This window comes from Brachyhypopomus gauderio, chromosome 8 (assembly GCF_052324685.1).
Source record: "Brachyhypopomus gauderio isolate BG-103 chromosome 8, BGAUD_0.2, whole genome shotgun sequence".
NCBI classification, from domain to species: domain Eukaryota; kingdom Metazoa; phylum Chordata; class Actinopteri; order Gymnotiformes; family Hypopomidae; genus Brachyhypopomus; species Brachyhypopomus gauderio.
This window is the reverse complement of record NC_135218.1, coordinates 15839914-15851063: the sequence shown is the minus strand read 5'-3', so window position 1 is coordinate 15851063 and position 11150 is coordinate 15839914. Positions and strand designations below refer to the sequence as shown.

General features: G+C 43.3%; 1 protein-coding gene across 4 annotated transcripts in view; it reads right to left on the bottom strand.

Annotated features, from left to right (window-relative positions):
- Nucleotides 1–11150, bottom strand: part of kank4 (KN motif and ankyrin repeat domains 4) — a 48349-nt gene that overhangs the window by 17543 nt on the left and 19656 nt on the right. The window contains exon 1 of one of the 4 annotated variants that reach the window (XM_077014895.1): nt 1755–1839. The exons of the other annotated variants lie outside the window; for them this stretch is intronic. The gene's annotated coding sequence lies outside the window, so the exon portion shown is untranslated. Of the gene's footprint in view, nt 1–1754; nt 1840–11150 lie in introns of those variants that run through there. 4 annotated transcript variants of the gene reach the window in all.

The window sequence follows — 11150 nt, the reverse complement described above, 5'->3', positions numbered from 1 at the left end:
TCTTGGAAGGAAAAAAAGCAACCCTGCTCTGTGCAAAGGCAAAGTAAAACCAAAACAACACGTCTCCCTTTCCTCACACACCACAGTGTGCACGCACGCACGCGGCCATGATGCACACGCATGTGGTCATGATGCACACGCATGCGGTCATGCACACGCACGCAGCCATGCACACGCACGCGGCCTTGATGCACACGCATGTGGTCATGATGCACACGCATGTGGTCATGCACACGCACACAGCTATGACGCACACACACGCATCCATGCACACGGCTACCGTTGAGTGCTACATTAATTCCTATTAAGGAAACAGAAAGCTGTGCGGTGTGAAAGTCTGCATGGTAACAACTGCAGCCTCTATTGCTTCCCCACCAGAGACAATGATATAGAAGAGGCAACAAGCCATTAGCGACCGACTGTACATTTAATCATGGAGAACCACCTTACACACACTTACACACACACACACACACACACACACACACACACACACACACACACAGACACGCACAGTAAGTAATCTATAAATTCTTGATACATGATCAAATGCTCACACATGTGCACACCCAAAAATGTAATTACACATACACATAGGAAAGGACACGTGCATGCGGCGCGTGCAAGCACACACACACACACACACACACACACACACACACACACACACACACACACACACACACACACACACACACACACACACACACAGACAGAGGAAAGCAGCTCTGGTGCTATAGAGAATGGGCGTCTTCTGCAGATAGGCTGAAGAGAAAGCCTGTCCATTATTCCTGCACTGCAGCAACAGTACCTACGAAATCATTCACAAGCAGAATTGAAAGATGAGAGGGCACACACACACACACACACACACACACACACACACACACACACACACTCACACACTCACCTGGGATGTAATGTAAGCTCTTCATGTGAGGGGGAGGGGGAGAGAGTGAGCGAGAGAGATGGGCAGTGAGAGAGAGAGAGAGAGATAGAGGGAGAGAGACGGGAATTCTCACAGCTGGCATGTGTGCTCAGTGACTGTACTCCCGCCCTTACACAACCCCCTCCCCCCACCTTCCCTTATGATTTCACCCTGACAAAACAGGGAGAAAAGACAACAGGCATGACATGGTGGGCTATGAGTGAACGATTAAAGAAAAGACAAGACATGCGGGGGGGAGTGGGGGGTCGGCATAGAGACAGATACACACACCCAGAGAGACAGACAGAGAGGCAGATACACACACACACACACACACACACACACACACACACACACACACACACACACACACACACACACACACACACACACACACACACACACACAGAGGGAGATAAACATGCACACAGTCATACAGAATTGGGGTTGCACACACAGGGAGACAGACATAGAGGGAGATACACACACATAGAGACACAGACAGAGGGAGATGCTCACACAGAGATAGACAGAGAAGGAGAGTCAAACACACAGAGAAAGACAGAGAGGCATATACACACCGAGATACAGACACAGATAGAGAGAATTATACTGGTCAAGTGACTGATAGACACCGCTGACCACACTGCCTTGAGAAAGACAAGAAGTCATGAATTATAACAACACCATGATGTGTGATCAGACTAGGGAGGGAGAATCCTGGTAAGAAAACAGTGTTCAGTGTTCACATTGTTTGCAATTCCTAAACCTCTATTGCAATCACATACCGGCATCCCCACCCTTGGTGTTGGAAAGTCAAACTCACGAGTGGTGCTGCTTCAGGTGAAATGACCCGGGGAAAGGTGGTCTCTCCGTGCCTCCTTATTGCTCTAGACCTCGTAAATATGGCCGAACTTTGAGTGAACTCCTTCTGCTCAACAGTGTAATCGTTATTGCTGGGAGGGAGTCAATCATTAACTGCCCCGTGATAGGTCTCCTATTCACAAACACATTCTTATCTTCCCCTCAACACTAAGTTTGCAGATACCAGCAAACTTTCATTATCATGTGTGAGAGACAATTCTACAGTACATGTTCACAATTCTAAACTAATCTTGAGAAAATATGTACATTCATACATAAATATAAGTATTTGCTCACCTTCCTTGACTCACAAATAAGCTTAAGTGACACCCCATTCCTAATCCATAGTGTTCAATATGACGTTGGTCCACCCTTTGCAGCTAGAACAGCTTCAATTCTTTTGGGAAGGCTGTCCACAAGGTTTAGGAGTGTGTTTATGGGGATTTTTTTTTTCCAGAAGTGTATTTGTGAGGTCACATACTGATGTTGGATGAGAAGGCCTGGCTCTCAGTCTCTGCTCTAATTCATCCCAATGGTGTTGTATGGGGTCAGAACCCTGTGCAGGCTAGTCAAGTTCAGAAAGTTGACAGAAAGTTGGCAGAAAGTTGGCAACCTCTTCGCATTATGTGCTTCAGCATGCGCTGACCCCGCTCTGTCAGTTTATGTGGTCTACCACTTCATGGCTGAGTTGCTGTCATTCCCAAACATTTCGAATTACTTATGATACAGCTGACAGTTGACAGTGGAATATTTAGGAGCGAGGAAATTTCACGACTAGATTTGTTGCACAGGTTGCATCCTATCAGCAGTTCCATGCTGGAATTCACTGAGCTCCTGAGAGAAACCCATTCTTTCACAAATTTTTGTAAACAGTCTGCATGCCTTGGTGCTTAAATTTATACAACTGTGTCCATGGAAGTCATTGGAACACCTGATTCCGATGATTTGGATGGGTAAGCGAATACTGTTGGCAATATATTGTATATCCATACATGCATACATACTTGACAGAAACCAAGACGGTTAACATTTATGATATGAATTACTTTATGACATTGGTATAATCAAATCCCATGAAAAAGGAGAATTGTTGAGTTTGCTGTTGGCCTGCAGAGTTTTAAGGTGGACTGGAAATGCTCAATAAGCAAGCTAATGAGCTTCAGTTAACTCTGGTTATATATAATTTTGAGCTAGATGAATAGCTATCTTGTAATGAATATTCTAGTGTTTTTATGTAGAGGTTGAAGATAAACTCACAGGTCATATAGTACAGGTCATAGTACAGTACAGGTCACAGTACAGTAGCGCTAATCAGAGTTGCAGCAGAAGCCACCAGGAAAGGCAACTGCTTGGGACCCCTGAGGGGTCCACAAGGGCTGACAAACTTTAAACTACAGCAGTAGCAATGTGAAAAGTTTGCAATGACGATATGAGACCCAAATTCCCTATGGGGGCCCCTTGAATGTTTGCCTAGGGCCCCAACACGCTCTAGAATCACCACTGGCACTCGTAGTACAGCCAGTACTCTCTCACAGCCAGTACTAGTCTGCTCACGTAATGCCTGGTGAGATTGTGGAGTATGTATTTAAGGTTAGCAATAAACTGATGTAGAATTGCAGTTGCATTCAGTAATGAGGGAAAAAAGAAGACAGACTATGGTGTAAATTTCAGGAGTCAATGAGTGAGGCTAGCTAAGTGAGAGAGAGAGAGAGGGGGGGGGGGAGGGAGGAGGGAGAGAGAGAGGAGAGAAAGAGAGAGAGAGAATGAGAGAGAGACAAAATGAGAGAGAGAATGAGAGAATGAAAGAATGAGAGACAGAATGAGAGAATGAAAGAAAATGAGAGAGAAAGAGAGAATGAAAGAAAATGAGAGAGAGAGACAGAATGAAAGAGTGAGTGTGTGCCTGCTGGTATTCAGTACAGCTGAGAACCAGCAGGTGATGACCAAGGCAACAAACAATCATCTCAGTAATAGATTATAGTAATGATCAGAAAAAAATTTAATGTTGTATTGTAAACAGGTTTTGTTTATATTTTTATAATTATATTTACATGTATTTACATATAATATTATGTAAATATTATTAAAAATGTAGCCTATATAATACATGCACCACAAAAAATCTCCCAAATTGAACCACAGTGGTTTTTAATGAAAATATATTGGCTCGGTATTGATATCAGGTGACATTCAAATGCACGATATCAGTTACATTCAGAAAAACTGTCATCGTGCCAGAGTTAATATATCTGGATCTAGTGATACTGTATACAAAGGCCCACTTCCCCATATTCAAACTGCATACTTTATTAGGAGCTCTGGAGTCCTATTCAGACCAATGCGGCCCACTGCAGAAGAACCTTATCTGGGGCACTAGTTGAGAGATTTGCCAATTCCAGAGCCGACATAGCCTTGCTGCGGTTATATTTCACAGCGGTGTGGAGTAAGTCATAGGCTGGCGTCACGGCTATGCTTTAGGAACTAGACAGGAGAGCAGGATGGATAGAACAGCGTGGATAAGGCACGCAGGGCCATCCAGCATCCCTCCTGTCTCCATTGGGGCCTTGGTGAAGCAGAGAAGCACTTACAGGCTTGGATTACTCACAAACGCCACACAGCACACGTGTCCCACGGAGGCACTTGGTGAGGTCTGTGTGCATGTGCTGTATTTTCATTTGGAGGATTTATTTGCCTAATGAAAGCCCATTTTCATTCCTCTTGTCTGCTCTGCCTGGGTGGGAGGAGCTGGAATGAAGCCAACCCTAAACACCGCCCCCCTCAACCACGGCTCGCTTTTATTTAGGAGATGGAGCTCCACACATTTCTTAAATAACACTTACACAAACACAACCGTATCCCCAACACACACACACACACACACAGGCAGTGGGTTATCTCATTTCCCTAACAGAAGTAAAGAGCATGAAGAGAGCACACCAGCGGTCCACAGCTTAGCACCGTTCGGTAAATAGGTCACGCGAAACCCCATCAGAGAGCACCAGTGGCTGCAGTCCCTTCAGAAGGCTGTGGCTTCATGTAACCAAAGCACCACACTTCCACATTTACAGAACATGTGGCCCTGTGTGTAACGCAGCCCGATAGCATTTTTGCACACTTCCCGCCCATGGTATAGATTTCCATGTATGGCACTCAGTTCTGCTGCTATCTTTAGATCTTTGCTTTATACACTACACCAGATCTCTGTCATCCATGTTGTGTTTACGGTGATATGTCCTCTGTTAACTAAAATGTCATCTCGGCCAAGACTGGAATGTGCCTTACATCGACTCTTTTGTTCACGTCAGAATGGTGGAGAGAACTTTGCTAGCTGTTCAGCACTAGCCTGTGTAAAGCTACAGTGGGTAAACGAGACGGGAATGACTTGTTTTGCCTGGCAGCTGCAAAGTCCTGAAGCTCAATATAAAATGGATATTCAGGATGGAAAGTGTACGTGCTCCCCCGAGGGGAGAAAAACCAGAAAATGCTTCAGTAAACATAATGCAAAGCAGCGCGTCTAGAGAAACCTGCACATTTATCAGGCTTCAAAGACTCTGGAATGACTCAGGAATTACTATTTTGTATTTTTGTTCTATTTTGCTGTATTACGTCTCGTCTTTTTGTATGTGTTGTCAGATATTGTTAGTAGAAGTACAGGCCTGCATGGGGACGGGGGGTCTTTCAGATACTGACGGAAGCTAAAGCGGGGCTGCACCACAATGAACCTCAGAGAAACCTTCATTTCTAGTTTCTTCCAATTGAAAATTGAATGACATACATGGTGTAGACCAGATTTTACTTCACTATTGTATTTTTGTAAGGAAATTAACCTATATTCATAGTTCTAATGTATACATACTGGCATTCTGGGAAAATGCAAGCGGCCCATTTGTGATAGCATGGTTGTGTATATAAGATCATGCAACTGGTCGACACATTATTTTCTGTTCATAATGTGGAAAATATCTCGTTACCAAACCACATCTCTCTACTTGAATTCCACTAGTAATTAATTAATGACTACCACACATATCTCCATCTCAAACGAAGTGGCAACATACATCAGGAATGTTCTCCACTGGCTTTGATCACAGTCCAGCATCAGAATACGGACAGCCGACATCACAGGGCTGCACCAAGACGGAAGAAGTGTCGATATTAATTCTCACTTCAAGCTAACTGGACTATTTGATTGCAGGGACAGATGAGGTTACATGGCTTTTCTCATTAAAGACCATCACCCACTACAGATCTGAAACCCTTAAGGGGCGGAGCAAACAGAAACCAGAATCTCTCACAGCAATCAAAACCGATTCCACATTACAAGTTCAGATGAAATGCACTCCTTCAGAAACAAAGCTTACGAACCAAATGTTTCACGAAGGCTAACAACAGCATTGCTCTGATCTAATGATCAGTTTGCATACACAGGTGCAGCGTGCAGGAGGAGGGAGTGGTGACCCGCCTTCACTGCATGATTAGTGTGAGGACAGCCATCAGCAATGAGAAGAAGCAGATGCAGCAGGATAGATGGAGCAGTGATTGGGGGCACGAGTGCACGGCACCAGCCTCAAAGAATCCAGGAAACACAGAAGAAAGAGGTTCAGCTCCAGAGTGACTAGCACAGTGTTTCAATATGAGCCTTCAACACACATAAGACATAGTTGGACGGAAGCAGGGGGAGAACATATGGGGTTTACTTAATAAAGCGAACCCTGAGATCTGTTCTCTGCTCTCTCGGCGTGCCCTCAGTCAGGAGAAGTGAGCGAGAAGAAGCCTTGGTGTCCAGTTAAGAGAGGAGAGGAGGAGGAGAGGGAGGAACAGGACGGTTAGTGAGTGTGATAAGTGGAGGTCTGACCAGGCTTCCTAAGGACGAGTGCAGTGTGAGAGGGGCTGATAAGGCTTTCAGGGTGTTTGTGGTTCAACTGCCACCTCTGAACCAGCCAAACAGGCCTACTGTGAAGAACACTGGATAATGGACAATTTTACCTACAGAGAGAGAGAGAGAGAGAGAGAGAGAGAGAGAGAGAGAGAGAGAGAGAGAGAGAGAGAGAGAGAGAGCAAGCATAATGCTCTGATCCTGGAAGATAAAATGAAATGTGATATTTCATCGTTTGTGAAACAGAACATGTTTTTGTGCTACTAGGGTAACCACAAAAAACAAAGCTTCCAAATACCCTTCTCTAGGATTCCAGTTTAAAATACATGTACGGATTACCTTGCAAAGTACATTTTGTTCATTCATTAAACGATCAGTCATCTGCAGAAAAGCAATGAGCCAGTACTTGACTGATGAATCTGCAGGTATAAATAAATAAAAATCGACCCATGAAATTATCTGGCATTAAACAGAGCTACATTAGAGAGAGCATCTTTAAAGCAGATGAAACTTCATTGCCACAACCTTCCCTTTAAGATCTTGTAAAGTCTCAACAACCACATGCATCATCATCACCCTCATAGTGCGGCGTGTAGTGGCGCTTCACCTTTCCCTTGCACACATGGTTGGAGAGTGTGTTTGATTTATGTGTAGGTGCGTATTGGTGAAGCAGTGCTGATGTTTAACGGAGGGTGTCGCCCCCGAAGAACGGGGCAGCGTGACGGAGAGCCGCGTGACGGAGGCTGCCACTTAACGGGATAAGTGGGTGCTTGAGAGTGGAGAAGTGTGTGCCGGGCTAGGGAGCTGGCTCTTCAGACTTGGGGTTAGAGCACGTCAGTCAGCTGGAAGACGTGGTTGTCGCTGCTCTCTGCCTCTACAACATGGTTTAGGGAACCTTTTCATCTCTGGAGTCCTAAAATTAGAATATCCACAAGCCTATTAGCATCAGAATTAATTTCTAATGTTTTTTTTTACACTCAGAACAGATGTGCACAAGAACATGGACGTTCACAAAGACAGAGTCCATGAGATCCTTTGTTCATTGTACCTGCTCTACAGACTGGGTCCTTCAGTCTATCTTCCCAAACCCTAAAGATTTCTCTAGCCATTCTTCAATCAATATCTTGAGAATCAATATTATTACACTCTCCAGTCTAGCACCTTATCATCTGCTAGATAGTTAAAGACAGCCATTTAGTGAAACCGAATGGTGGTGGTAATGGGGGAGGGAGGTGTGATGTAATTCTTCTCACCCTCTGTGCTCCTTTAAGAAACATACTCCTGCTCTGTACTGGAGGCCTCTCTACTGTGTGAACTGCTCCAACTGCTCCAGCGGGACAGAGGAAGCCAAATTATTCCACTATCAGTAATTTCTGGACTCTACTGGACAAGCGTAAAGAGGTGAGCAAAAAACCTTAGAGAAACCCACAAAAAAGTGAAAACACCTCTATGAAATGTATCACCAGTGGAATCCATAATGGGACCAAACAAATGTGTGCAGAGGCCAGCCAAACATGGGTCCTGATGCGCATGAGAAACATTAGGTGCATATAAGGTAACTGGTGCACTCCTAATACTACATACAAAAAATATTCCTTTACTGTAGATTAAATTACATGCTCTAAACCATGTGAAAAAATTTTATATTGCAAATAATACTATTATTTAATGTAATTCCAATTTCTGATGGTTGATTATTAATTAGTATGAATGATAAGTTGGTGACCATGTACCATGTGGTCCCTGCTTCAGACAATTAACTGCACGTTTCAATCAGCGTAAGGGAGGCTGCATTTGGCATCAGAGGACTCAGAGCTTAATGTTGTGGAACTGGGCCGTATGGCAATAGGAACACAGGCATCCCAGAGATTACTAGGCTTAATCAAACAGAAACAAATGCAAAACCAAAGCAAACAAGAAACCCAACAGTCATGCATTTATCTCCATAAGAGGAATTCCCTGTGTTATCCCCCCCCCCCCCCCACAAAAAAAAAGTTAATGAATGTTCCAAATGCCCATAAGATGGCTGACCATTTAAGGGTTCCCACATGCTTGAATGGATGAACCTCAATTTGTTGTTTTGTGTTTAATTTAGTTGTGGAGGGAAACCATGTGTAAGAAGAGGCCTGATTGGAGCAAAGATAAATGCAGCATCAGGGTCACAGGGTCAGTATTTACAGTACTGATCAATCCACACACACTGTGCAGCACATATGAATGTACAGTATATAAAGCAAAAGTTTTAAGACACTGAAAATCTTCACTACATGCCATTTGCTTCTAACTATGTCTGTTATTGTGAGATAGAACCAAAACAATATCCTGATTCCACAGAAGGACGACTGTTAAGCAGAAAGAAACAATAATAAAAAGCCAGACAGAAAATAAACTTGAAACTGAACAACAAAAAGAAGAATCTTGAGAAGAATCTTGCCAGACGTGCTACTGAAGGAAGCCCTGTCTGCCCCTTTGAACTTTCCTCCTTTGATTTTCAGTCTCAAAACAATGTGGTAGCTACTATTAAATCAAGTTCATTACAGATTTTACACACACACACACACACACACACACACACACACACACACACACACGCACACACACACGCAGACAAAACAAACCAAAACACACAAACAAACAAAAACCCGAGAGGTTGTAGATGGTGTAGTCTGGTGTGCCCTGTTGGTACAACTAGATGGAGCTTTTACCTCGGGATGATTTACTCTGTTATGCTCCTGTGGCAAGTCATTTTCTCTGCTGGCCCATGAAACACCTGCACTTCCAACATGTATACTGCTGAGGTAAAACATAAATTAATTTTCCATTTACTCTGGGTAGGGGTCGCTGTTGAAGACATCTTGCTAGAAGTACAGAAGGCCATTTCCATAAATGCGCTCCTGCACCTGATGGTTAGACTGATAGAGAGATCAATCTAGATAGATGAGTGATCCTCAGTCCTCATCCATGGTTCACCCCAAAGCACCTGCCCATCCAAACTTTCACCTTTTTTGTTTTTGTTCGACTTCCTTTCACCACAACCAAAGTGCATATATTGATTAATATTCAATAGTTTCATGGCTTTAAAACCATCAAAGCTACTGTAAAAAGAAACAAGGAATGTCTTTATTCCCCATATTGAATAATGACAAATGAGCACAGTGGTGAGCTGGTTTGTCAGTAGAGAAGAAATGCAAACTGTGGAGAAAGCAGGAACACCTCAAAGCATGGAGATACCGAGGAGCAACTCTACCGGCAAGCGATAGACAGCACTGGAGGAGAAGACCTGAGTGCTTGAATACGTGAGAGGACAAACCAGCCGAACAGAGCACAGGTGCTCGTCTTTAATTATAAGGTGATGAGGAGCAGGTACGATATGTGTGTGTGTGTGTGTGTGTGTGTGTGTGTGTGTGTGTGGGTGGGGGGGGGGGGGGGGGGCATGTCCCTTGAGCTGGGTGCTTGGTATACCAAGTATAGAGAAAGTAAGGACTAGTTGCTAAATCCTAAATTTATTAGCCCATATTAGGTATGGACCCACAACACAAAATGGATACTGCATAAAACCTAACAAAGTACACAGGGAAATCCTAGACCCATATTCTGAAAGATCCACTGACAAACACACATTCTACATGTCACTTTAAACTAGAATTGGGGAACAGACATGAATGATTTATTCATTCGCAAGATAGTAATTTGCATAAAAGATTTTCATACATAAAGGCATAAACCCACAACAACCCCTGCAAACCAAATACAATTTAAATCTCTCACCCACTTTGAACCCTCAAAGAGACACTTTGAGATTTCTGCCAATTCACCATTTTCACTTACTAGACTCAAATTTGTTGTCAGCTAATCAAATTTAGACACAAGAGAGTGAGAAATAGGAAAAGCGGATAACGAGTGTGATGGAGATGTAGATGATAGATCACCTCCACATTAGCATGTGGATGTTGGCTGGTGTCTGTACTGCCAGCAGTGCAGTGCATGTCTGTCTGAGCTATACATTAATGCATCAGAGCAGAAGACACACCCGGCCTGTAGGTAGCAACTCCAATGCCTAGCCAGACAGTAATAATCAAGAAAAATTGATTGAAAGATTTTATTAATTTTCTTCGTCTATTGTATGACATTCACTACTCACAAAAAGTTAGGGATATTTGGCTTTTGGGTGAAATTTCAGGATTAACCTAAAATACACTCTAACTTTTACAGGTGAACTTACATTTACATTTATGGCATTTAGCAGATGCTCTTATCCAGAGCGACTTACAAAAGTGCTATGTAGTTGCTTGGAATCTCCAAGGTAGAATAGATAGTCCTGAACACAAGGTACTCTAGACGAAAGTCAAATGATACCTAACAATTATACCTGAATATACACATCCCCTGAGGAAAAAGACAATAAACAATTCCTATAACCCAATTATGCACAATACCTGAGAAAAAGACAGTAAGCAATACCTGTAACTAACACCTGAGGAA